Source organism: Xenopus laevis, chromosome 5S (genome assembly GCF_017654675.1).
Source record: "Xenopus laevis strain J_2021 chromosome 5S, Xenopus_laevis_v10.1, whole genome shotgun sequence".
NCBI lineage: Eukaryota > Metazoa > Chordata > Amphibia > Anura > Pipidae > Xenopus > Xenopus laevis.
Window position 1 is genome coordinate 142498549 of NC_054380.1, and position 22785 is coordinate 142521333.

The 22785-nt window shown below is 42.9% G+C and overlaps 16 non-coding genes across 16 annotated transcripts; 6 read left to right on the top strand and 10 right to left on the bottom strand.

Annotated features, from left to right (window-relative positions):
• Positions 1-652: 652 nt before the first annotated feature.
• trnaa-agc lies at positions 653-725 on the bottom strand. Its single transcript has one exon. It is a non-coding gene; the product is annotated as a tRNA-Ala (tRNA).
• Positions 726-1314: 589 nt separating this feature from the next.
• trnay-gua lies at positions 1315-1400 on the bottom strand. The gene is given in 2 exon segments: positions 1315-1350; positions 1364-1400. It is a non-coding gene; the product is annotated as a tRNA-Tyr (tRNA).
• A 2574-nt stretch (positions 1401-3974) lies between these two features.
• Positions 3975-4047, top strand: trnaa-agc. Its single transcript has one exon. It is a non-coding gene; the product is annotated as a tRNA-Ala (tRNA).
• Positions 4048-5016: 969 nt separating this feature from the next.
• On the bottom strand, positions 5017-5089 carry trnaa-agc. Its single transcript has one exon. It is a non-coding gene; the product is annotated as a tRNA-Ala (tRNA).
• Positions 5090-5416: 327 nt separating this feature from the next.
• Positions 5417-5502, bottom strand: trnay-gua. Its single transcript is given in 2 exon segments — positions 5417-5452; positions 5466-5502. It is a non-coding gene; the product is annotated as a tRNA-Tyr (tRNA).
• Positions 5503-7235: 1733 nt separating this feature from the next.
• On the bottom strand, positions 7236-7321 carry trnay-gua. Its single transcript is given in 2 exon segments — positions 7236-7271; positions 7285-7321. It is a non-coding gene; the product is annotated as a tRNA-Tyr (tRNA).
• Positions 7322-9015: 1694 nt separating this feature from the next.
• On the bottom strand, positions 9016-9101 carry trnay-gua. Its single transcript is given in 2 exon segments — positions 9016-9051; positions 9065-9101. It is a non-coding gene; the product is annotated as a tRNA-Tyr (tRNA).
• Positions 9102-12971: 3870 nt separating this feature from the next.
• On the bottom strand, positions 12972-13044 carry trnaa-agc. The gene has a single exon. It is a non-coding gene; the product is annotated as a tRNA-Ala (tRNA).
• A 972-nt stretch (positions 13045-14016) lies between these two features.
• trnae-uuc lies at positions 14017-14088 on the bottom strand. Its single transcript has one exon. It is a non-coding gene; the product is annotated as a tRNA-Glu (tRNA).
• Positions 14089-14362: 274 nt separating this feature from the next.
• trnay-gua lies at positions 14363-14448 on the bottom strand. The gene is given in 2 exon segments: positions 14363-14398; positions 14412-14448. It is a non-coding gene; the product is annotated as a tRNA-Tyr (tRNA).
• Positions 14449-16109: 1661 nt separating this feature from the next.
• On the top strand, positions 16110-16195 carry trnay-gua. The gene is given in 2 exon segments: positions 16110-16146; positions 16160-16195. It is a non-coding gene; the product is annotated as a tRNA-Tyr (tRNA).
• Positions 16196-16716: 521 nt separating this feature from the next.
• Positions 16717-16802, top strand: trnay-gua. Its single transcript is given in 2 exon segments — positions 16717-16753; positions 16767-16802. It is a non-coding gene; the product is annotated as a tRNA-Tyr (tRNA).
• Positions 16803-17075: 273 nt separating this feature from the next.
• On the top strand, positions 17076-17147 carry trnae-uuc. Its single transcript has one exon. It is a non-coding gene; the product is annotated as a tRNA-Glu (tRNA).
• Positions 17148-19448: 2301 nt separating this feature from the next.
• Positions 19449-19520, top strand: trnae-uuc. Its single transcript has one exon. It is a non-coding gene; the product is annotated as a tRNA-Glu (tRNA).
• Positions 19521-21155: 1635 nt separating this feature from the next.
• trnay-gua lies at positions 21156-21242 on the top strand. The gene is given in 2 exon segments: positions 21156-21193; positions 21207-21242. It is a non-coding gene; the product is annotated as a tRNA-Tyr (tRNA).
• A 989-nt stretch (positions 21243-22231) lies between these two features.
• Positions 22232-22303, bottom strand: trnae-uuc. The gene has a single exon. It is a non-coding gene; the product is annotated as a tRNA-Glu (tRNA).
• Positions 22304-22785: the final 482 nt, after the last annotated feature.

Genomic DNA, 22785 nt, shown 5'->3' on the forward strand with positions numbered 1-22785 from the left:
TAGTGAGGCCACGCCCATAAGAGTTTATAATGGAGACTCAGACCTGTTTCATTCAATGCATTGAAGTCTATGGGGGACAAAATGTTTTTTTGATGCTGGACATTTTTTGGGAGTCATTTTTGCAGTGAAACTTGGCGAAACAATTTTCACACATCACTATTTATAGTCGATAACAAATAGAAAACAAATATAAACAGTTTTTCTTGTTTCTAGATTTATTGTTATTCATTTCTGATTATACAGAAAACAGGACTTGTACCCCGACAATAGGCTGCTGATCCCATGAATATGCTAATGAGCCCCCCTATACTGCTACTAAAACTGGGGTGAATGGAGACTGAAGGAAACATTGAGCTGAGGGAAGACTTTACACCATATTACAAACGTTGGAAGAAAATGTTGTTAAAAAATTTCATTTTCTTCCCCTTTTTTGTTGTTTTAACGACATATTCACAAAAGTGTCGGAAACTGTTCCTTCTTTTACCAGAATATGAAAGTGGCGGTTGAGTCGGCATTTTGGTGCATTTCTGTTTGTGAATATGGAGATCGTATTTGCACCAGTTTTACTCCAAAAAATCCAGCCACAATTGCTATTGGTTCTGGTGGGAAATTGAATTTGAATTGGTGGATTATTGTATTTGTAAAAAAAACATGGAGGATGCGGGCATCGATCCCGCTACCTCTCGCATGCTAAGCGAGCGCTCTACCATTTGAGCTAATCCCCCTCTGATAAATTGCTGTTTGCCCCGCCCCCACACTGCATACAGCTTTAAGACAGCAGGTTGCAGCCAATCAGGAGACTGCAGGGACCAAAATTCATAATTAAATGAGATAAGTGGCAGGATGACTCTGCCCCATAGAGCTTACAATCTAAGTGGGAGGGTAAAGCTGGCCGTGCAGATTATAGTCTTGTATTGGATGGACGATTGGACGTCGCAATCTCCCGACCTGCCACTAACCAATCAGATGAAATAAAGATGACGATGTTCTGACACAATTATAGGAATTTATGTCTGACAGATAGAAGTGACAGTCACACAGTGATATGGTCACACAGGCAATACATACAGACATATTATCATTAGAAATCTTCTGATCTGTCCTATCGACTAAACAACCAAACGAAATGATACAATAAATGTCAGGACGATCCCCATGAGGTCTGAAAATAAAATGAAACTTTGATTCATACGACTTTATGTTTGTGTTTATGGGCAGTACAAGGCAGTCACTGTACATGCCGGGGGTATCACAGGAGGAACATTATGTGCTGAGCTGATTTGGGCACAAAATATAAAATACAATAAAAATAAGTCCTTCGAGCCGGAATTGAACCAGCGACCTAAGGATTTCTGCTCTTGTTCTACAGTCCTCCGCTCTACCAGCTGAGCTATCGAAGGCTTGAGGGTCCCCCAATAACATGACTATACACAGGGAATGAGCCAACAGTAGTCACATGAGTTACAGTAGTCTAGACGTGATATGAGATTTTAGATTAGATTAGATTCAACTTTATTGTCATTACACAAGTACAAGTACAAGGCAACGAAATGCAGTTTAGGTCTAACCAGTAGTGCAATAAGCAGTAAGTGCAGGATAAGGTATAAATTATAATTGGTATGTACAAGAATGAACTGGATAATATTTACAGAGTGATTACAGTCATATGAACATAATATACAGTTTGTAGTAACTATAATCAGTAGTTACAAGCAGATGAACAAATGTACAGGTTGCTGCAGTACAATATTGAATGTGCAATGGTAATGGGGATAGTGTAAGGTGGGGGGGGGTTTAAAGGAGTCAGTAAGGTGCAGAGTTCAGTATGGAGACAGCTCTAGGAAAGAAACTGTTGCTCAGTCTGCTGGTTCTTGTCCGGTGTAACCTGAAACGCCTGCCTGAAGGCAGAAGAGAAAACAGTCTGTGGGCAGGGTGAGAGGAGTCCTTAAGAACACTGCGTGCTCGACGAAGACAGTGCTTCTTCAATGGATGGAAGCGGATGCGCTGGGCAGTTTTTACCACCCGCTGCAACGCCTTGCGCTCAGCAACAGAGCAGCTCCCATACCCCACTGTGATACAGCTGGTCAGGATGCTCTCTATTGTGCAGCGATAAAAGTTCACTAGGATGGCTGAGGACAGCTGGTTTTTCTTTAGTATTCTTAAGAAGAAGAGGCGCTGGTGAGCCTTCTTGACCAGGCTGGAGGTGTTGGTAGTCCAGGACAGGTCCTCCGAGATGTGGGTTCCCAGGAACTTGAAGGATGACACAGGTTCAACAGCCATCCCGTTTATGTGGATGGGATCATGGGAGCCACTTCTCTTCTTCTTCCTGAAGTCCACAATGAGCTCCTTGGTCTTGGTGGTGTTAAGGAGCAAATTATTTTCCGTGCACCAAGTGGCTAGATGCTGGACCTCTTCCCTGTAGGCAGTCTCATCATTGTTGCTGATGAGACCAATCACCGTGGTATCGTCTGCAAACTTAATAATGGTGTTAGATCCATTTACAGGTCTGCAGTCGTGGGTGAAGAGGGAGTAGAGGAAGGGGCTCAGCACACAGCCCTGTGGTACACCAGTGTTGAGTGTGATGTTAGTGGAGCAGATGTGGCCTGACCTGACATGCTGTGGTCTGTTGGTCAGAAAGTCCATAATCCAGTTGCAAAATGAGGAATTAATGTCCAGGGCTCTAAGTTTAGTGATTAACTTAGAGGGTATGACATGTCAGTAGAGGGTTTGCCAAGTTATTTGGCTCCTGTCTATGACTGGTCAGGTGGGCTAATAGGTCATGTGATAGGGAATCTGTACTGACATGTCGGGACTAGAAGAAATGACGTTTAGTAGGTAAGTGAAATTCTTATTTTCCCCCATACCCCTCCTGAGAATGAATACAGCCATATCCTCTCTTCTAGTATGGACACCTATTTTTTTAGATTGTAAGCTCTTATGGTCCCTTGTTACTTGTGTGTTTGTTATTTTTTATATGTAATCTATATGTTCAGACATATATGATGTGACCTTTATGTGCAGGAAACATTCATATACTAAAGCTCGTGAGTTAGTGTCTCCCATAGGGACTAGCGGTTAGGATTCCTAGTTTTCATTTGGGATGCACAGAATCCACTATTTTGGATTGAGCTGAACCCCCTGAGAGAAGAGTTGAGGAGCAGGTCAGTAGAGGAGAGTAGTAAGCGAGTGGGTGAGTATATAGAGATGAGTTCAGAGATGTAGAGTGGGGCAGAGTTATGAAGTGATTTGAATGTCAGGGTCATTAATTTGAATTTAATTCTGAAAGGTAACGGAAGCCAGTGCAGGGATTGACAGAATGACGAGGCAGAGGAGGAGCGGTTGCTGAGGTGTATGAGCCTCGCAGCAGTGTTCATTATGGACTGGAGAGGTGACAGTCTCAGGAGGGGGAGGCCAATTAAAAGAGAGTTACAGTAGTCTAGACGCGATATGATGAGAGAGTGAATAAGAATTTTGGCAGCATCTTGGGTGATAAATGATGGTATTTTGGAGATGTCCCTTAGGTGGAAGTGACATGATTTAATAAGTGACTGGATATGAGGAGTGAATGACAGGGCAGAATCTAGGATAACCCCAAGGCACCGGGCCTGGGGAGAGGGGGTGATAGTGGAATTGGTAACTATGATGGATACTTCTAATATCTTCGAATCTTCTAAAATCAGCTCAGCACATAATGTTACTCCTGTGATACCCCCGGCATGTATAGTGACTGCCTTGTACTTACCCACCCACTTAGATTGTAAGCTCTATGGGGCAGAGACATTTTCCCACTTATCTCAGCATTTAATTGTCAATGTTTTCTCTGTATATTGTATTGATCCCTGTCACTGAGAGCACAAGCAGCACTGTATCCATAACAATAACCAGACATGTCCCTGCAGTCTCCTGATTGGCTGCAACCTGCTGTCTTAAAGCTGTATGCAGTGTGGGGGCGGGGCACATAGGGTTCTCTCAGAGGGGGATTAGCTCAAATGGTAGAGCGCTCGCTTAGCATGCGAGAGGTAGCGGGATCGATGCCCGCATCCTCCACTTTTAATTTACTCATCTTTCAGTCAACTTTTAGTTTGATGTAGAGAACATTATTCTAAGATAATTTGCAATTGTTTTTCATTTTTAAGTATTTGTGTTTTTTGTGTTATTTAGCAGCTCTCCAGTTAGCAATCTGCTTACTAGGCTCCAAATTCCCCTAGCAACCATGCACTGATTTGAATAAGAGATGGGAATATGGATAGCAGAGGCCTGAATAAAAAGATGAGGAATAAAAAGTAGCAATAACAATACATTTGTGGGTTTACAAAGCAATTGTGTTTTTTGATGTGTTTGGTATCCCCTAATTGTACATTAAAATAATAATTTTAGGTTAACATTAGTCCAACAATAATGAAAAGTTCTTTTAAAAAATGCGGTGCATCGATCCCGCTACCTCTCGCATGCTAATCGAGCGCTCTACCATTTGAGCTAATCCCCCTCTGAGAGAACCCTATGTGCCCCGCCCCCACACTGCATACAGCTTTAAGACAGCAGGTTGCAGCCAATCAGGAGACTGCAGGGACATGTCTGGTTATTGTTATGGATACAGTGCTGCTTGTGCTCTCAGTGACAGGGATCAATACAATATACAGAGAAAACATTGACAATTAAATGCTGAGATAAGTGCAAGAATATATCTGTCCGAAAGAGCTTACAATCTAAGTCTGTGGGTAAAGCTGGTCGTGCACATTTTAGTCTTGTATTCGAGGAATGATCATACGTCGCAATTTTCTGACCTGCCACTAACCATTCAGTATTTTACTGGCCTGGCCCCAATGTTATTAATAGGGGAAAAATCTAAATATATAGGAAGGCCGTTATTTTTTTCCAAAAAAGGTGTCAACCCTACATTCAGATGAAATAAAGGAGTAAAAGAACAAATCAGATGGACAATCAGAGGATAATTGGGTTATTGTATTTGTAATATTCTATTTTTGGGTTTGAATCCACCCAAACAGTTTAAAAACATGGAGGATGCGGGCATCGATCCCACTACCTCTCGCATGCTAAGCGAGCGCTCTACCATTTGAGCTAATCCCCCTCTGAGAGAACCCTATGTGCCCCGCCCCCACACTGCATACAGCTTTAAGACAGCAGGTTGCAGCCAATCAGGAGACTGCAGGGACATGTCTGCTTATTGTTATGGATACAGTGCTGCTTGTGCTCTCAGTGACAGGGATCAATACAATATACAGAGAAAACATTGACAATTAAATGCTGAGATAAGTGGGAAAATGTCTCTGCCCCATAGAGCTTACAATCTAAGTAGGTGGGTAAGTACAAGGCAGTCACTATACATGCCGGGGGTATCACAGGAGGAACATTATGTGCTGAGCTGATTTGGGCACAGAATATAAAATACACCAAGTCCTTCAAGCCGGAATTGAACCAGCGACCTAAGAATTTCTGTTCTTGTTCTACAGTCCTCCGCTCTACCAGCTGAGCTATCGAAGGCTTGAGGGTCCCCCAATAACATGACTATACACAGGGAATGAGCCAAATTCAATCTCCTGGGGTACATTCTCTCCTAGAGACTCCATCTCCTGTACTGTATACTGGCTGGGTAATTACATGTCCTGCTCATAGAATGAAATCCTGGGTTATATGTAAGGGGGTGCGGGTTTTACCCTTATATAGAAACATCACTTTCAGGGTATGTCTAGCAATGGGCTGGGTCTTTGTTTTCTAGGGATGTACAGAATACAGGATTTGGTTCGGGATTTGGCCAGGATTGTGCCTTTTTCAGCAGGATTCGGATTCGGCCGAATCTTTCTGCCCGCCGTACCGAATTGAATCCTAATTTACATATGCAAATTATGGGCGGGGAGGGAAATCACATGACTTTTTGACACAAAAGAAGTAAAAATGTTTTCCCCCTTCCCATCCCTAATTTGCATATGTAGATTAGGATTCAGATTCGGTTTTATATTCGGCCGAATCTTTCTCAAAGGATTCGGACCGAATCCAAAATAGTTGATCCCTATGATTTTCCCATACAAGGTGTTGAACCCAGGCTGTCGGTGACCCAGGAATCGTAACTGATCGACCGTATGGGAGACAAACGCCATTGGACAAAAGTGACATAATAAACAATATAATATGTAGTGAGGCCACGCCCATAAGAGTTTATAATGGAGACTCAGACCTGTTTCATTCAATGCATTGAAGTCTATGGGGGACAAAATGTTTTTTTGATGCTGGACATTTTTTGGGAGTCATTTTTGCAGTGAAACTTGGCGAAACAATTTTCACACATCACTATTTATAGTCGATAACAAATAGAAAACAAATATAAACAGTTTTTCTTGTTTCTAGATTTATTGTTATTCATTTCTGATTATACAGAAAACAGGACTTGTACCCCGACAATAGGCTGCTGATCCCATGAATATGCTAATGAGCCCCCCTATACTGTCACTAAAACTGGGGTGAATGGAGACTGAAGGAAACATTGAGCTGAGGGAAGACTTTACACCATATTACAAACGTTGGAAGAAAATGTTGTTAAAAAATTTCATTTTCTTCCCTTTTTTGTTGTTTTAACGACATATTCACAAAAGTGTCGGAAACTGTTCCTTCTTTTACCAGAATATGAAAGTGGCGGTTGAGTCGGCATTTTGGTGCTTTTCTGTTTGTGAATATGAAGATCGTATTTGCACCAGTTTTACTCCAAAAAAATCCAGCCACAATTGCTATTGGTTCTGGTGGGAAATTGAATTTGAATTGGTTGGATTATTGTATTTGCAATATTCTATTTTTTGGGGACAGATAAAAAAAAAACATGGAGAATGCGGGCATCGATCCCGCTACCTCTCACATGCTAAGCGAGCGCTCTACCATTTGAGCTAATCCCCCTCTGCTTGTACAGGTGAACCCCGCCCCCACACTGCATACAGCTTTAAGACAGCAGGTTGCAGCCAATCAGGAGACTGCAGGGACATGTCTGGTTATTGTTATGGATACAGTGCTGCTTGTGCTCTCAGTGACAGGGATCAATACAATATACAGAGAAAACATTGACAATTAAATGCTGAGATAAGTGGGAAAATGTCTCTGCCCCATAGAGCTTGCAATCTAAGTAGGTGGGCAAGTACAAGGCAGTCACTATACATGCCGGGGGTATCACAGGAGTAACATTATGTGCTGAGCTGATTTGGGCACAAAATATAAAATACAATAAAAATAAGTCCTTCGATCCGGAATTGAACCAGCGACCTAAGGATTTCTGTTCTTGTTCTACAGTCCTCCGCTCTACCAGCTGAGCTATCGAAGGCTTGAGGGTCCCCCAATAACATGACTATACACAGGGAATGAGCCAAATTCAATCTCCTGGGGTACATTGTCTCCTAGAGACTCCATCTCCTGTACTGTATACTGGCTGGGTAATTACATGTCCTGCTCATAGGATGAAATCCTGGGTTATATGTAAGGGGGTGCGGGTTTTACCCTTATATAGAAACATCACTTTGAGGGTATGTCTAGCAATGGGCTGGGTCTTTGTTTTCTAGGGATGTACAGAATACAGGATTTGGTTCGGGATTTGGCCAGGATTCTGCCTTTTTCAGCAGGATTCGGATTCGGCCGAATCCTAATTTACATATGCAAATTATGGGCGGGGAGGGAAATCACATGACTTTTTGACACAAAAGAAGTAAAAATGTTTTCCCCTTCCCATCCCTAATTTGCATATGTAGATTAGGATTCAGATTCGGTTTTATATTCGGCCGAATCTTTCTCAAAGGATTCGGATCGAATCCAAAATAGTTGATCCCTATGATTTTCCCATACAAGGTGTTGAACCCAGGCTGTCGGTGACCCAGGAATCGTAACTGATCGACCGTATGGGAGACAAACGCCATTGGACAAAAGTGACATAATAAACAATATAATATGTAGTGAGGCCACGCCCATAAGAGTTTATAATGGAGACTCAGACCTGTTTCATTCAATGCATTGAAGTCTATGGGGGACAAAATGTTTTTTTGATGCCGGACATTTTTTGGGAGTCATTTTTGCAGTGAAACTTGGCGAAACAATTTTCACACATCACTATTCGTAGTCATTAACAAATAGAAAACAAATATAAACTGTTTTTCTTGTTTATAAATTTATTGATATTCATTTCTGATTATACAGAAAACAGGACTTGTACCCCGACAATAGGCTGCTGATCCCATGAATATGCTAATGAGCCCCCCTATACTGCTACTAAAACTGGGGTGAATGGAGACTGAAGGAAACATTGAGCTGAGGGAAGACTTTACACCATATTACAAACGTTGGAAGAAAATGGTTAAAAAATTTCATTTTCTTCCCAAAACAGTTTTAAAACATGGAGGATGCGGGCATCGATCCCGCTACCTCACCATTTGAGCTAATCCCCCTCTGATAAAGTACTGTTTGCCCCGCCCCCACACTGCATACAGCTTTAAGACAGCAGGTTGCAGCCAATCAGGAGACTGCAGGGACCAAAATTCATAATTAAATGAGATAAGTGGCAGGATGACTCTGCCCCATAGAGCTTACAATCTAAGTGGGAGGGTAAAGCTGGCCGTGCAGATTTTAGTCTTGTATTGGATGGACGATTGGACGTCGCAATCTCCCGACCTGCCACTAACCAATCAGATGAAATAAAGATGCCGATGTTCTGACACAATTATAGGAATTTATGTCTGACAGATAGAAGTGACAGTCACACAGTGATATGGTCACACAGGCAATACATACAGACATATTATCATTAGAAATCTTCTGATCTGTCCTATCGACTAAACAACCAAACGAAATGATACAGAAAATGTCAGGACGATCCCCATGAGGTCTGAAAATAAAATGAAACTTTGATTCATACGACTTTGTGTTTATGGGCAGTACAAGGCAGTCACTATACATGCCGGGGGTATCACAGGAGGAACATTATGTGCTCAGCTGATTTGGGCACAAAATATAAAATACAATAAAAATAAGTCCTTCGAGCCGGAATTGAACCAGCGACCTAAGGATTTCTGTTCTTGTTCTACAGTCCTCCGCTCTACCAGCTGAGCTATCGAAGGCTTGAGGGCACCCCAATAACATGACTATACACAGGGAATGAGCCAAATTCAATCTCCTGGGGTACATTCTCTCCTAGAGACTCCATCTCCTGTACTGTATACTGGTTTTGTTACGAGAGGATTATATTACGCCATTAAGCAACAAGGGGAAAAAACCAAATTTTTTTGTGATTTATAAAACACTGAGGGTGTAAAAAGTCCAAATAAAAAAAAGTTCTCCAACTCAGACCTGCTGAGTTCATGTAGAATGAATTGACAAAAAGTGGGAATTAGAGGGCTCACACTCTATATAAAAGCGAGGTGCAATCCAATAGGAGGCTGCCCATTATATACATGAACAAAATCGAAAGCTTTGGATCAAGAGTTACATAAAGTCCAACGCGTTTCGATTATACAGCGTTCTTCATCAGGGGCACAAAGTGAAAGAATGAACAGAAGGAACATATTGAGAAGAGTCGTTTATACCTCTCTTTGTGTGTGTGCCGTGCGTTATTCCTGGCGCCAAACCATTACGGTATTCTGAGCTCCAGTCTGGAACGCAAATACATTCTACGTTAACGTCAATTCCTCTCTAGGGTGAAAACGAGTACAATAAGGATAACGGTGGAACCCAGAGATCATTTCAATACCCTAATGAATATTTGATAAAGCCTGGTCACTGCGGGCGAAACGTGCGTCAGACGCTTTTTTAGAACAGTTAGACAGGGGGTCATAACGAGATTATTTTTGGCTCTTCATTTTCATTGATGATTTACACTTCAGACCCTGCGCACCATCCACTGTTTCTGTAAGTGATGCAAGTGCTCCCTAATTCATATTCTCTTAATGAATATTAACACAATAATAATGACAGAGCTGCAAGTGAGAACACAAGGCAATGCTGGGGCTGTTACCACTTATACGTATTATAGGCAATGTGTGAATAAGGGGGGCCAGTTGAACAGCACTGTGTTATACAATGGCTCATTCTAAACAACTTTTCCATTGGTCTTTTGAATTATGTATGTATTTATTTCTATAGCACCACAATTGCACTAGCAGTGCTTTACATGGTAGAGACTGAAACAGGGGCCTAGCAATAAGTTATACAATAACAATAGATAACAATAAGAGCTTTACCTGGCCCAATGAGCTTACAATCTATTAGGAAGAGAAGAACAACACAGAAAGGGGGGTATAAGTGCATATGAGGAGGATGAGTTGCTGCAGAGGAAGGTTAGAGAAGGGCTTCAGCTTGTAGGTGGTTTATAAGGAGCGTAGAGGAAAGTGTTAGCGAGGGGTGCCCCCCAACATTCCAGAGGTGCTGGGGGCAATCAGTGAAAAAAGATCACAGAATAATAAATGGGAACCCCATGTAAAAAAACAAATGCTCTGTAAGGCTACAAATGTATTGTTATTGCTACTTTTTATTCCTCCTATTTCTATTCATATTCCAGTCTCTTATTCAAATCAATGCATGGTTGCTAGGCAAATTTCGACCCTAGCAACAAAATACATACCTACAAATAGTAACTGTGCTGTTTTCTGTTGCACAGCGCTGATTTTAACAGCTCAGTCCACAGTCCCGGATTCTTACTGAAATGTCCCAAGTTTCTCTTTGATCTCCTGCACTGCTCTGATGCCAGAAACAGATACTAAGCTTTTGAAACTTAATTAAATGAAAGGCTTTTGGCAGAGATGCTGGAATACTCAGCCCCTGCACTGAGATACAATTGTAACTAATAAGAGTTTCTGAAACGTAATTAAATAAGAGGCTTTTGGCAGCACCCTGAATACTCAGCACCTGCACTGAGATACAATTGTAACTTATAAGATAAACAAGTCTCTTGGGGGTATCGAGACTCACAGCTTAAAGGGCAATTTCGCCTTCATTAGCAAAACCTGAAATAACACATACTGTACAACACGGCCCTAGACCAGAGATTAGCAAGACTGCTATGGCCCATGCCAAACCATTGACCTAAAAAGGCTACCGAACCTGCAGAAACTGGTGCCAAAGAGTTGACTTCTAGGAACACTGGTGTGAGCTGCTCGGATTATTCTCCTACTTTGGCTTTAGGTGTTGGCTCCCATGTCATGAAAGTGGCCAGTGGAAAATGAGAATTTCACTGACCTTCTTCTAGTCCCGACATGTCAGTAGAGGTTTTGGCAAGTTATTTGGCTCCTGTCTATGACTGGTCAGGTGGGCTAATAGGTCATGTGATAGGGAATCTGTACTGACATGTCGGGACTAGAAGAAATGACGTTTAGTAGGTAAGTGAAATTCTTATTTTCCCCCATACCCCTCCTGAGAATGAATACAGCCATATCCTCTCTTCTAGTATGGACACCTATTCTTTTAGATTGTAAGCTCTTATGGTCCCTTGTTACTTGTGTGTTTGTTATTTTTTATATGTAATCTATATGTTCAGACATATATGATGTGACCTTTATGTGCAGGAAACATTCATATACTAAAGCTCGTGAGTTAGTGTCTCCCATAGGGACTAGCGGTTAGGATTCCTAGTTTTCATTTGGGATGCACAGAATCCACTATTTTGGATAGAGCTGAACCCCCTGAGAGAAGAGTTGAGTAGCAGGTCAGTAGAGGAGAGTAGTAAGCGAGTGGGTGAGTATATAGAGATGAGTTCAGAGATGTAGGGTGGGGCAGAGTTATGAAGTGCTTTGAATGTCAGGGTCATTAATTTGAATTTGATTCTGAAAGGTAATGGAAGCCAGTGCAGGGATTGACAGAATGGCGAGGCAGAGGAGGAGCGGTTGCTGAGGTGTATGAGCCTCGCAGCAGTGTTCATTATGGACTGGAGAGCTGACAGTCTCTGGAGGGGGAGGCCAATTAAAAGAGAGTTACAGTAGTCTAGACGTGATATGAGAAGAGAGTGAATAAGAATTTTGGCAGCATCTTGGGTGATAAATGATGGTATTTTGGATATGTTCCTTAGGTGGAAGTGACATGATTTAATAAGTGACTGGATATGAGGAGTGAATGACAGGGCAGAATCTAGGATAACCCCAAGGCACCGGGCCTGGGGAGAGGGGGTGATAGTGGAATTGTTAACTATGATGGATACTTCTAATATCTTAGAATCTTCTAAAATCAGCTCAGCACATAATGTTACTCCTGTGATACCCCCGGCATGTATAGTGACTGCCTTGTACTTACCCACCTACTTAGATTGTAAGCTCTATGGGGCAGAGACATTTTCCCACTTATCTCAGCATTTAATTGTCAATGTTTTCTCTGTATATTGTATTGATCCCTGTCACTGAGAGCACAAGCAGCACTGTATCCATAACAATAACCAGACATGTCCCTGCAGTCTCCTGATTGGCTGCAACCTGCTGTCTTAAAGCTGTATGCAGTGTGGGGGCGGGGCACATAAGGTTCTCTCAGAGGGGGATTAGCTCAAATGGTAGAGCGCTCGCTTAGCATGCGAGAGGTAGCGGGATCGATGCCCTCATCCTCCACTTTTAATTTACTAATCTTTCAGTCAAATTTTAGTTTGATGTAGAGAACATTGTTCTAAGATAATTTGCAATTGTTTTTTATTTTTATTTACTTGTGTTTTTTGCATTATATAGCAGCTCTCCAGTTTGCAATTTCAGCCATCTGGTTACTTGGCTCCAAATTCCCCTAGCAACCATGCACTGATTTGAATAAGAGATGCGAATATGGATAGTAGAGGCCCGAATAAAAAGATGAGGAATAAAAAGTAGCAATAACAATACATTTGTAGGTTTACAAAGCAATTGTGTTTTTTGATGTGTTTGATATCCCCCAATTGTACATTTAAATAATCATTTTAGGATAACATTAGTCCAATAATAATGAAAAGTTCTTTTCAAAAATGTAATGTCTATGGCCAGTAAAAGTGGAGGATGCGGGCATCGATCCCGCTACCTCTCGCATGCTAAGCGAGCGCTCTACCATTTGAGCTAATCCCCCTCTGAGAGATCCCTATGTGCCCCGCCCCCACACTGCATACAGCTTTAAGACAGCAGGTTGCAGCCAATCAGGAGACTGCAGGGACATGTCTGGTTATTGTTATGGATACAGTGCTGCTTGTGCTCTCAGTGACAGGGATCAATACAATATACAGAGAAAACATTGATAATTAAATGCTGAGATAAGTGGGAAAATGTCTCTGCCCCATAGAGCTTACAATCTAAGTGGGTGGGCAAGTACAAGGCAGTCACTATACATGCCGGGGGTATCACAGGAGTAACATTATGTCAGTGTGTTGGTAGTTTCCTTAAATGAGAAGGATCTTGGGGTCTTTGTAGATAACACGTTGTCTAATTCTGGGCAGTGTCATTCTGTGGCTACTAAAGCAAATAAAGTTCTTGCATAAAAAAGGGCATTAACTCAAGGGATGAAAACATAATTGTGTCTCTTTATAGGTCCCTGGTGAGGCCTCATCTGGAGTATGGGGGCAGTTTTGGACTCCAGTCCTTAAGAGGGATATAAATGAGCTGGAGAGAGTGCAGAGACTAAGTGCAACTAAACTGGTTAGAGGGAGGGAAGAGTTAAATTATGAGGGGAGACTGACAAGGTTGGGGTTGTTTTCTCTGGGGGAAAAAAGGCGCTTGTGAGGGGACATGATTAGACTTTACAAGTACATTAGAGGACATTATAGACAAATAGCAGGGGACCTTTTTACCCATAAAGAGAATCACGTACCAGAGGCCTCCCCTTCAGACTAGAGGAAAAGAAGTTTCATTGAAAGGAACAAAGTCCTATTCATTGCACTCATTTTGCACGGGGAGTACTGCCCCTTTAATAATGAGCATGACTTTGGGCTGTATTTTGGGCTGACTGAGGAAGTGAAGTTGAAGGGGAAGGTCCCGGCTAAAACAAAAATGGATAATAATAAAATGATAATGTTACACAAGGAGTTTGAAAATAGCAAAACACAAGTTCCCATACCGGGAGTCGAACCCGGGCCGCCTGGGTGAAAACCAGGAATCCTAACCGCTAGACCATATGGGAGACATACAATTTTACCCGGGTCAGTCATACAAGACTGTAATTCAGTGGAAGAGGCTGTGAGTTGTAATTCCCATTAAAATGAGATGAATTGTTATAAAGGGCAACTAGAATGACAACATGTGATTATTAAGTGGTGGCAAAAGTAACTGCTCACAGGGAAGTCAGAGGTGGATCTCAGCACCAGAGGGTGGGGCACTTCATTAATTAATTAATTAATTAACATAACTAGAGGGGGAAAGCAGAAATATTGGAATTATGAAAAGAAAAAGTCAAGTCCCTCGAGCCGGAATTGAACCAGCGACCTAAGGATTTTTGTTCTTGTTCTACAGTCCTCCGCTCTACCAGCTGAGCTATCGAAGGCTTGAGGGTACCCCAATAACATGACTATACACAGGGAATGAGCCAAATTCAATCTCCTGGGGTACATTCTCTCCTAGAGACTCCATCTCCTGTACTGTATACTGGCTGGGTAATTACATGTCCTGCTCATAGACTATAGACTGAAGAGTGATTAAGCCATTGGCTGTATATGGGTTGGCAGCTGCTGTGTAAATTGAAGGGGTTAAAGAGTAATTAGTTGTTACGCAGCTGGGGAGTCAGGCGTTTAATATAACAGGTAGGACTGAGGCAGTCTAATGGTTAATTTGGGTCAGGTGACTGGGCACACAGGGTATAAGCAGGTACCAAAGGGGTAACACTCACTTTTGAGCTGGTCTTAAGATGCTCACCCCCATATTCTCATAATTAGCAGGAGCCGATGTAAAAATGTATCCAGAGCGACTCGGGAGAAATTCATTCAATCCTTCAATCAAAGTTGGGAGAAGTGGAAGAGAATGAAGAGTCTGAGACAGTCTGAGATCTCCCAAAGACAGAGGAACAGGAAGGAGGGAACGTATTGCAGTTGGTCTACTTTGTCTTTAAAGAAATCAGCTGATGAGTCCTGATGAGAGTGTGTCACATGGACCAATAGTGTTGATGACGGATGGAGACGAGTATTGAATAGACAAACCCCTTTTTTGCCCCAAAGGCACCTGGGGAGTAAAATTGCCCCCACTGGAATTTGCCCCCAGTCAGGGCAACAGCGGGAGTCAGTGTTATTGTTTATATTGCTGCCCATGTGACCCAGTGCTGTCTGGGGGGGGGGGTAACAATCAGGTATCAGTGGGGCAGCAGCTCCATCCCTGTATGTAGCCCTGTACAACAAACATACAGATCAAGAGCTTACAATCTAATACATAGATACAGAGCATTGGGTCTGGGCCACTAAAGGGCAAATAAACCATCATTTATAGGTTATTGTCTTATAATTACCCAGTTAAAGAACTAAATGTCCCAGTGCTTCTCATAAGTCATAATGTAATATAATGAGCAATTACTCGTATCCTCTAATGTTACAGCGCCCCCTGTTGTTTTTAAGAACAGATACAACAGTCGTGTCCTGTCTGGGTATAACACTGTGTGAGTAGCACCCCCCGATTAGTGAGGAGGGGTCCCCGTAAGAGAGAAGTGACCTGGGTATAACACTGTGTGAGTAGCACCCCCAGATTAGTGACCTGGGAATAACACTGTGTGAATAGCACCCCCAGATTAGTGACCTGGGTATAACACTGTGTGAGTAGCACCCCCAGATTAGTGAGGAGGGGTCCCTGTAAGAGAGAAGTGACCTGGGTATAACACTGTGTGAGTAGCACCCCCAGATTAGTGACCTGGGAATAACACTGTGTGAATAGCACCCCCAGATTAGTGACCTGGGTATAACACTGTGTGAGTAGCACCCCCAGATTAGTGAGGAGGGGTCCCTGTAAGAGAGAAGTGACCTGGGTATAACACTGTGTGAGTAGCACCCCCAGATTAGTGACCTGGGAATAACACTGTGTGAGTAGCACCCCCAGATTAGTGACCTGGGAATAACACTGTGTGAGTAGCACCCCCAGATTAGTGACCTGGGAATAAACTGTGTGAGTAGCACCCCCAGATTATTGACATGGGAATAACACTGCAGGAGGCTCACGGGTATCAAGCCTTCGATAGCTCAGCTGGTAGAGCGGAGGACTGTAGAGGAGATACAGAAATCCTTAGGTCACTGGTTCGATTCCGGTTCGAAGGACTTTAGTTTTTGCTCATAAATCGGCTAATGCTCCTCCCCCCATGATCCTTTATCAATTGCTCCTCCCCCCATGATCCTTTATCAATTGCTCCTCCCCCCATGATCCTTTATAAGAGCAACAAAGGGGCCCAGCTGGAAAGTTCCACCCCCATTATATATTCAGGGCTGCTGGGAAGCTGCAGTAGGTAAGGGGGGGTGACAATGACAAACGCTGGGTACAAAACTGGCCCCGAGGCTTGAGAACCTGGGCAAGTAGCTCTAATGCGACACTAGCCCACTCTGTGTGTTTCTTCTGTGGAGGATGATGGGATTTGTAGTTCAGTGTATCTTTATATGGAACGTGAATGGCAGCTGCTCTCACACACACACAGTCACATGCACGGGGGAGGGGGAACTCCCTGCAACTGTCAGGCCACACTCGTGTCCTCCTATAGGCTGTGAAAAAAAACAAGGCGGAGCTACAACAATTGAAACATGAGAAGATTCCAGAAGCCCAGAGTAAAGCAGCTGCTCCCATCAAGCCTTCGATAGCTCAGCTGGTAGAGCGGAGGACTGTAGAGGGAACATAGCAATCCTTAGGTCGCTGGTTCAATTCCGGCTCGAAGGACTTGACTTTTTCTTTTTATAATTCCGATATTTCTGCTTTCCCCTCTAGTTATGTAAATTAATTAATTAATTAATTAAGTGCCCCACCCTCTGGTGCTGAGATCCACCTCTGACTTCCCTGTGAGCAGTTACTTTTGCCACCAATTAATATTCACATGTTGTCATTCTAGTTGCCCTTTATAACAATTCATCTCATTTTAATGGGAATTACAACTCACAGCCTCTTCCACTGAATTACAGTCTTGTATGACTGACCCGGATTACAATGTATGTCTCCCATATGGTCTAGCGGTTAGGATTCCTGGTTTTCACCCAGGCGGCCCGGGTTCGACTCCCGGTATGGGAACAAACTGTTTTGCTATTTTTAAACTCCTTGTGTAACATTATCATTTTATTATTATCCATTTTTGTTTTAGCAGGGACCTTCCCCTTCAACTTCACTTCCTCAGTCAGCCCAAAATACAGCCCAAATTACCCCCCCGTGCAGGATGAGTGCATTAAATAGGACTAGTGCTGAGCTGGTGCCGCTCAGGGAGCAAGAGATTTTCGTTTCTAAAGTGGCAATTTGCTCACACCCAGCCCAGAGGTAAGTACCTAGGAAATTCTGTCCCAAATTGACCTACATACGTCGGACTGCGCCAATGAGATGATTTGAGGGGTGACTCAGGTGCCCCTCTGGTTACCTGGGGAAGCAAAAATGTTACTCCTGGTAACTTTAAGCAACACATTTTCGGTTTTCAAACCAGGAATTTGGTTCTTCTCTGACACAGAAAGCACAATTATCATTCTGGACCCCGGGAACCCTCTGCTGACATCATGGACCCCCTAAACCCCCTTCCATACAAAAAAGGTGAGTCTATTAAGAATGGCTTGGATGATTTCTTGGACAGACATAATACAAAGGCTATTGTGATACTAAACTCTATAGTTAGTATAGATATGGGGATATATCATTTATGTGACAGTAGGGAGGGGTGTGTGTATGGGGCTGGGTTTTCATTTGGAGGGGTTGGACTTGATGGACTTTGTCTTTTTTCAACCCAATTTAACTATGTAACTATATTATTTAAATTACTGATTACCCATTGGCCGTTATTTCAGACCAAGCTATTTGTGATTCTGATTGGCAGGCGTCAGCAGAAGGGGTGTGGCTGTGGGAATTTACATATTTCTGATGCTAATTGATAGTGTACAGGTGGCCATACATGACGTGGCACGTGAGCTTACATGTTTTGGCCAAAGTGTGGAACTAACACCTCAATTTTTAAATAATTATTTTTAAAGGCAAACTATGCACTGGCAATTTTTTTCTCTTTCTTTTTTTTCCACTTTGGCCCACTTAACTCTTTCTGCCCCTCATTATCCCACACAGCCCCCACTTACACAGCACCCAAGCAGCCACTTACACAGCCCCCCATTACAAGCAGCTTTTTAAACAAACAGGCCCCACAGGAGACCCATAGGTTCTATTTACACTGTTTGTTCAGGTGCAACTAATTAACCCCCCCCAAATTGAGGGGAGTCTAACGGCAAAGTAAATCAGCTCCTGGCAAACTTGCTGTAAGCCCTTTAGCCCCAAAACTTTTATCTTACCCAAGTAAATGGGGGTTGAACCCTTACAAAAGTGGGGTTCCAGTGCTGCACAGGCTGCTGCTTTACAAGTCACCTAAAGAAGAGAGGTAGGAACTAGTTGTGTGGCCCAAACCTGGCCTCCCGGCAGTGTTTAACCACATTGGGCTTCCAAACATACTGGAGTGGCCGGGCCACACCTCCCAACATATTGGAAATAGAAAGAGGGATTTTTTGACCATGTCTATTTTGTGGCCACACCCCCTAATTATCATGCCCATTTTATAAAATTTGGTAAAGTTTGAACACATTTCTGTGGTTTTTATGTGTTATTACAGTTTTGCTAATGAAGGTGAATTGCCCTTTAAGATGCAAGTCACAGTTTCCCCAAGAGACCTGCTTATCTTAAATTGTTACAAGGCTTTCTTTGCTTATCTTAAATTATTACAGTTCTTTCTTTGCTTATCTTAAATTATTAAAATTCTTTCTTTGCTTATCTTAACTTGTTACAGTTTTTTCTTTGCTTATCTTAAATTGTTACAATTCTTTCTTTGCTTATCTTAAAATGTTACAATTCTTTCTTTGCTTATCTTAAACTGTTACAATTCTTTCTTTGCTTATCTTAAATTATTACAATTCTTTCTAAATTATTTCTAAATTGTTATAAATGTATGAAAATGCACCTGCATGGGCTAAAATTAAGTTAGAAACTTTACAATTCTTTCTTTTCTTATCTTAAATTGTTACAGTTCGTTCTTTGCTTATCTTAAATTGTTAGGTGCTTATTCTAAATTGTTATAAATGTATCAAAATGCAACTGCCACGTATTATGGTCTCTCTGCCAAAATTAAGTTAGAAACTTTGTATTTATTCTGGCTGTTCAGTGCAGGAGATCAAAGAAAAAGTCGGGACATTTCGTTAACAATCCCGGGAATGTGGGTTGAGCTGCTGAGTTGTTCCTAAGCAAAGGCCAAGGCAGTTCCTATTTGGGGCATTACTGCCAAAGGGGCAAAGGGGTTTCTGTGGTATTTTTCTGCCTCTTCAGCACTGCATCATGGGAAGTCTCTGAAGCAATGTCTCCCATATGGTCTAGCGGTTAGGATTCCTGGTTTTCACCCAGGCGGCCCGGGTTCGACTCCCGGTATGGGAACTTGTGTTTTGTCATTCCAACTCCTTTATAATCCATTTGTTTTTTCTGTGCTGCAAATAAGAGCCAATTGGGCGGTGGTTACAGGTCGTGTCTGATTGTAGAAATCACGGCTGAGCCAAGAGCAGATATGAGACCGGAGGGATTTCCTTCTAGCACATCTTCTATTTGGGACAATGACAGTTAAAGATCAGGTGCCTATAGTGTTACAAATTTACCGGCAATGTAGCTGCCGGTAAATTTGTAATACATCAAACAAATGCCCGTGGCCTGCACCCAGCCCAGTAAAAACTTACCTTTTTGCTGCTGGCTTGAGTCCAAACGCGTGCTGTGGCCCCGCCCCCTTTGACATCACGACTGGCCCAGCCAATCACGTGCCATGGATCCACCCCCTTAATTGTCGTGACCCGCCCCTTTGCAGCCGGGGCCCGTCCTTTTATACCCGCCCCCTCCTTTTAAAAGGTGGCAACCCTAGGTGCCTATGGCCCACGGTGGGGCCACACAATCTTAATGGTGAAGACACACGGTGCTTCTAGTAGCAGATACTTGTCACAACTACACGAAAAGAGATTTACCTTCAAATCGGACAAATGATTGTTCAGTGAAATCTCCCGACCTGCCACTAACCAATCAGATGAAATAAAGATGCCGATGTTCTGACACAATTATAGGAATTTATGTCTGACAGATAGAAGTGACAGTCACACAGGCAATACCTACAGACATATTATCATTAGCCAACAGAAATCTTCTAACCTGTCCGATCAACTCAACGACCGATCCCCAAATGTTGGGACTCCCCACATGGCCGAAAATCGAACGAATCAGAGATCAAATGTTTGCGTCTATGTTCAGCTTTAGTCTGTTGGTGGGATTACTGGCTGAATCCTCCAGGGGGTCACTCACTTCTGCATAAAATGTGGGCTCCCTAATTATGTCTGTCCTATAGTGATGGGTGAATAAATTCGGATGGCATCAATTAGAGGCGAATTTCTGCGTTTTGCTGAAATTCCTGCAAATCTCCCGCAACAATTTACCGGTAACAAAAAATTTTGGATGTGTGTCCGAAAAGTCGTTTGTGTCAAAATCCCTGCGTGTCAACCCTATTTGGAAGCCCCATTGACTTTAACCCCAGCGTAAAAATTGATGCAAGCGACTTTTCAGCCACAAAATTTGTAAAATGGTGAAAAATTTCACGAAAAAAAACGTGAAACACGAAAATGGACGCCCCCGTCCATTTTTGAGTTTCACGTTTTTTCATGAATTTTTCACCATTTAGCAAATTTCTCGGCGAAGCAAAATGGGAGAAATTCACCCATCACTACTGTCCAAGAAATGATCCAAGCCCCTCTTACAGGAGAATTCAACCTGTAACTAAAAAAACCCCTACCCGGATTCGGGGATCGCAGTTCACAGCAGCCATGTTCCGGGTCTTCGGTAAGTCGAATGGGAGACGAATAGTCGCATGCGCAGTTGGAGCAATTTACCAGTTAGTGAGAACTGCGCCGAAATTGACAGAAATGCCTGACTCTGCACCGAGGGGTAAGTGAAAAGTTAGGACCAAAAAAAGGCAAAATGATGTTTCATACCTGAGTCAGTACCTGAATCTAACGCACCTACTGTATGTGGAGGTTTAGGGCTTTCGATAGCTCAGCTGGTAGAGCGCAGGACTGTAGGGTAAATAGAGAAATCCTTAGGTCGCTGGTTCAATTCCGGCTTGAAGCACATTTTCTAGCGTTTGTTCTCAAATGGTTTTTCCATGCAATCCTAGCAGCAATACTAGCATGATGCGCAGAGGGAGGAGCCTGCACAGGATACGCAGCAGCTCTTCTCTGTAGGATTCCTAATCTTCTAAAGGACATGGTGGCAGGGCCGGAACTAGGGGTAGGCAGAGTAGGCGCCCGCCTATGGTGCAATCATGGTGGGGGCACACTTTTAAGGGAAAATATTTCTTTATTTTTCTCAAACCCTGGTTTGCTTGGCCTTTTATAGTTTTTCAATTTTATAAACCACCTGTTCCAACCCGTTCTTGCCCATGATTCGTACTGTGGGCAGAATCCCTCCCCAGCTCTCTCTTTGCAGCTGTTGGCACAGGTACATATTTGTGGGCAATATCTTGGCTGCTGCTTCTGGCACAGATAAAAAGATGATTAGGAGCAAAATGATGGATTTTTTGCTCTTGTTGGCACAAGTACATATTTGGGGGCAATATGAGAGATTGGCTGCTGCTGGCTCAGGTACATGGGGCAATATGGTGGCTGCTGGCACAGGTACACGTGTTTGAGGGCAATATGATGGATTTTTGGCTCCTGATGGCACAATGTACAGATTGGGGACAATCTGAGGGACTGACTGCAGTTGGCACAGGTGCAAATGGAGGCAATATGACAGGTGCTGGCACAGGTACAGGGGCAATATGATTGGAAAGGTGGGAAATGGTAATGCAGGACCGGATGGGGGGCACTGATTGAAGACTTTGCCTAGGGTGCCAAAATACCTTGGCCCAGCCCTGCATGGTGGATACACCTTTCCCTCATTCCCTGTGCTGCGGTGGCGACTGCAGAAGTCACGCTCTTAAAAAGTGCAGGTTCTTGTAACTAAACTGTGGGGTTTCCACACAAACAGCCTGGAACCATAGCTTTGTGGCACAGCCAAATAAGGACTTTCTAGTTGATCAAATGGCTTGGAAAGGAGTTGGAATGACAAAAGCCAAGTTCCCATACCGGGAGTCGAACCCGGGCCGCCTGGGTGAAAACCAGGAATCCTAACCGCTAGACCATATGGGAGACATGTGAAGCATTACTTAAGACTGTTGAATTGCTCAGTAGTCGCTTTTCCTGTGAGGCAGTTCTCAAGGGGCATAAAAATGCCATAGAAACCCTTTTGCCCCTTTGGCAGCAATGCCCCAAATAGAAACTGCCTTGGCCTTTGCTTGGGAACAACTTTTCCCCACTGTCCCCCAACAATTATTTGAAATGTGCCACCCCTGCTTGTTTGGTAGCCAACTGCCTGGCTTGGCTTGTGAAACAGTAGCCTGTGCACTAGTGGAACCCCATTTTTGTTAGGGTTTAACCACCAAAACAAGAAAGAAAAACCTGAATTCATGGTATGCAAATTAGCCAAGATGTAGAAGACTTTAATTATGGGCAAAGAGGCCAATAAAGCAATTAGACAAGCAAAGATAGAAGACGAGGAGGGCGTTGCTACAAAATGAATCCCAAATAAATTTTAAAAACATGTAAATATTCAACACATGATACACAGTAGA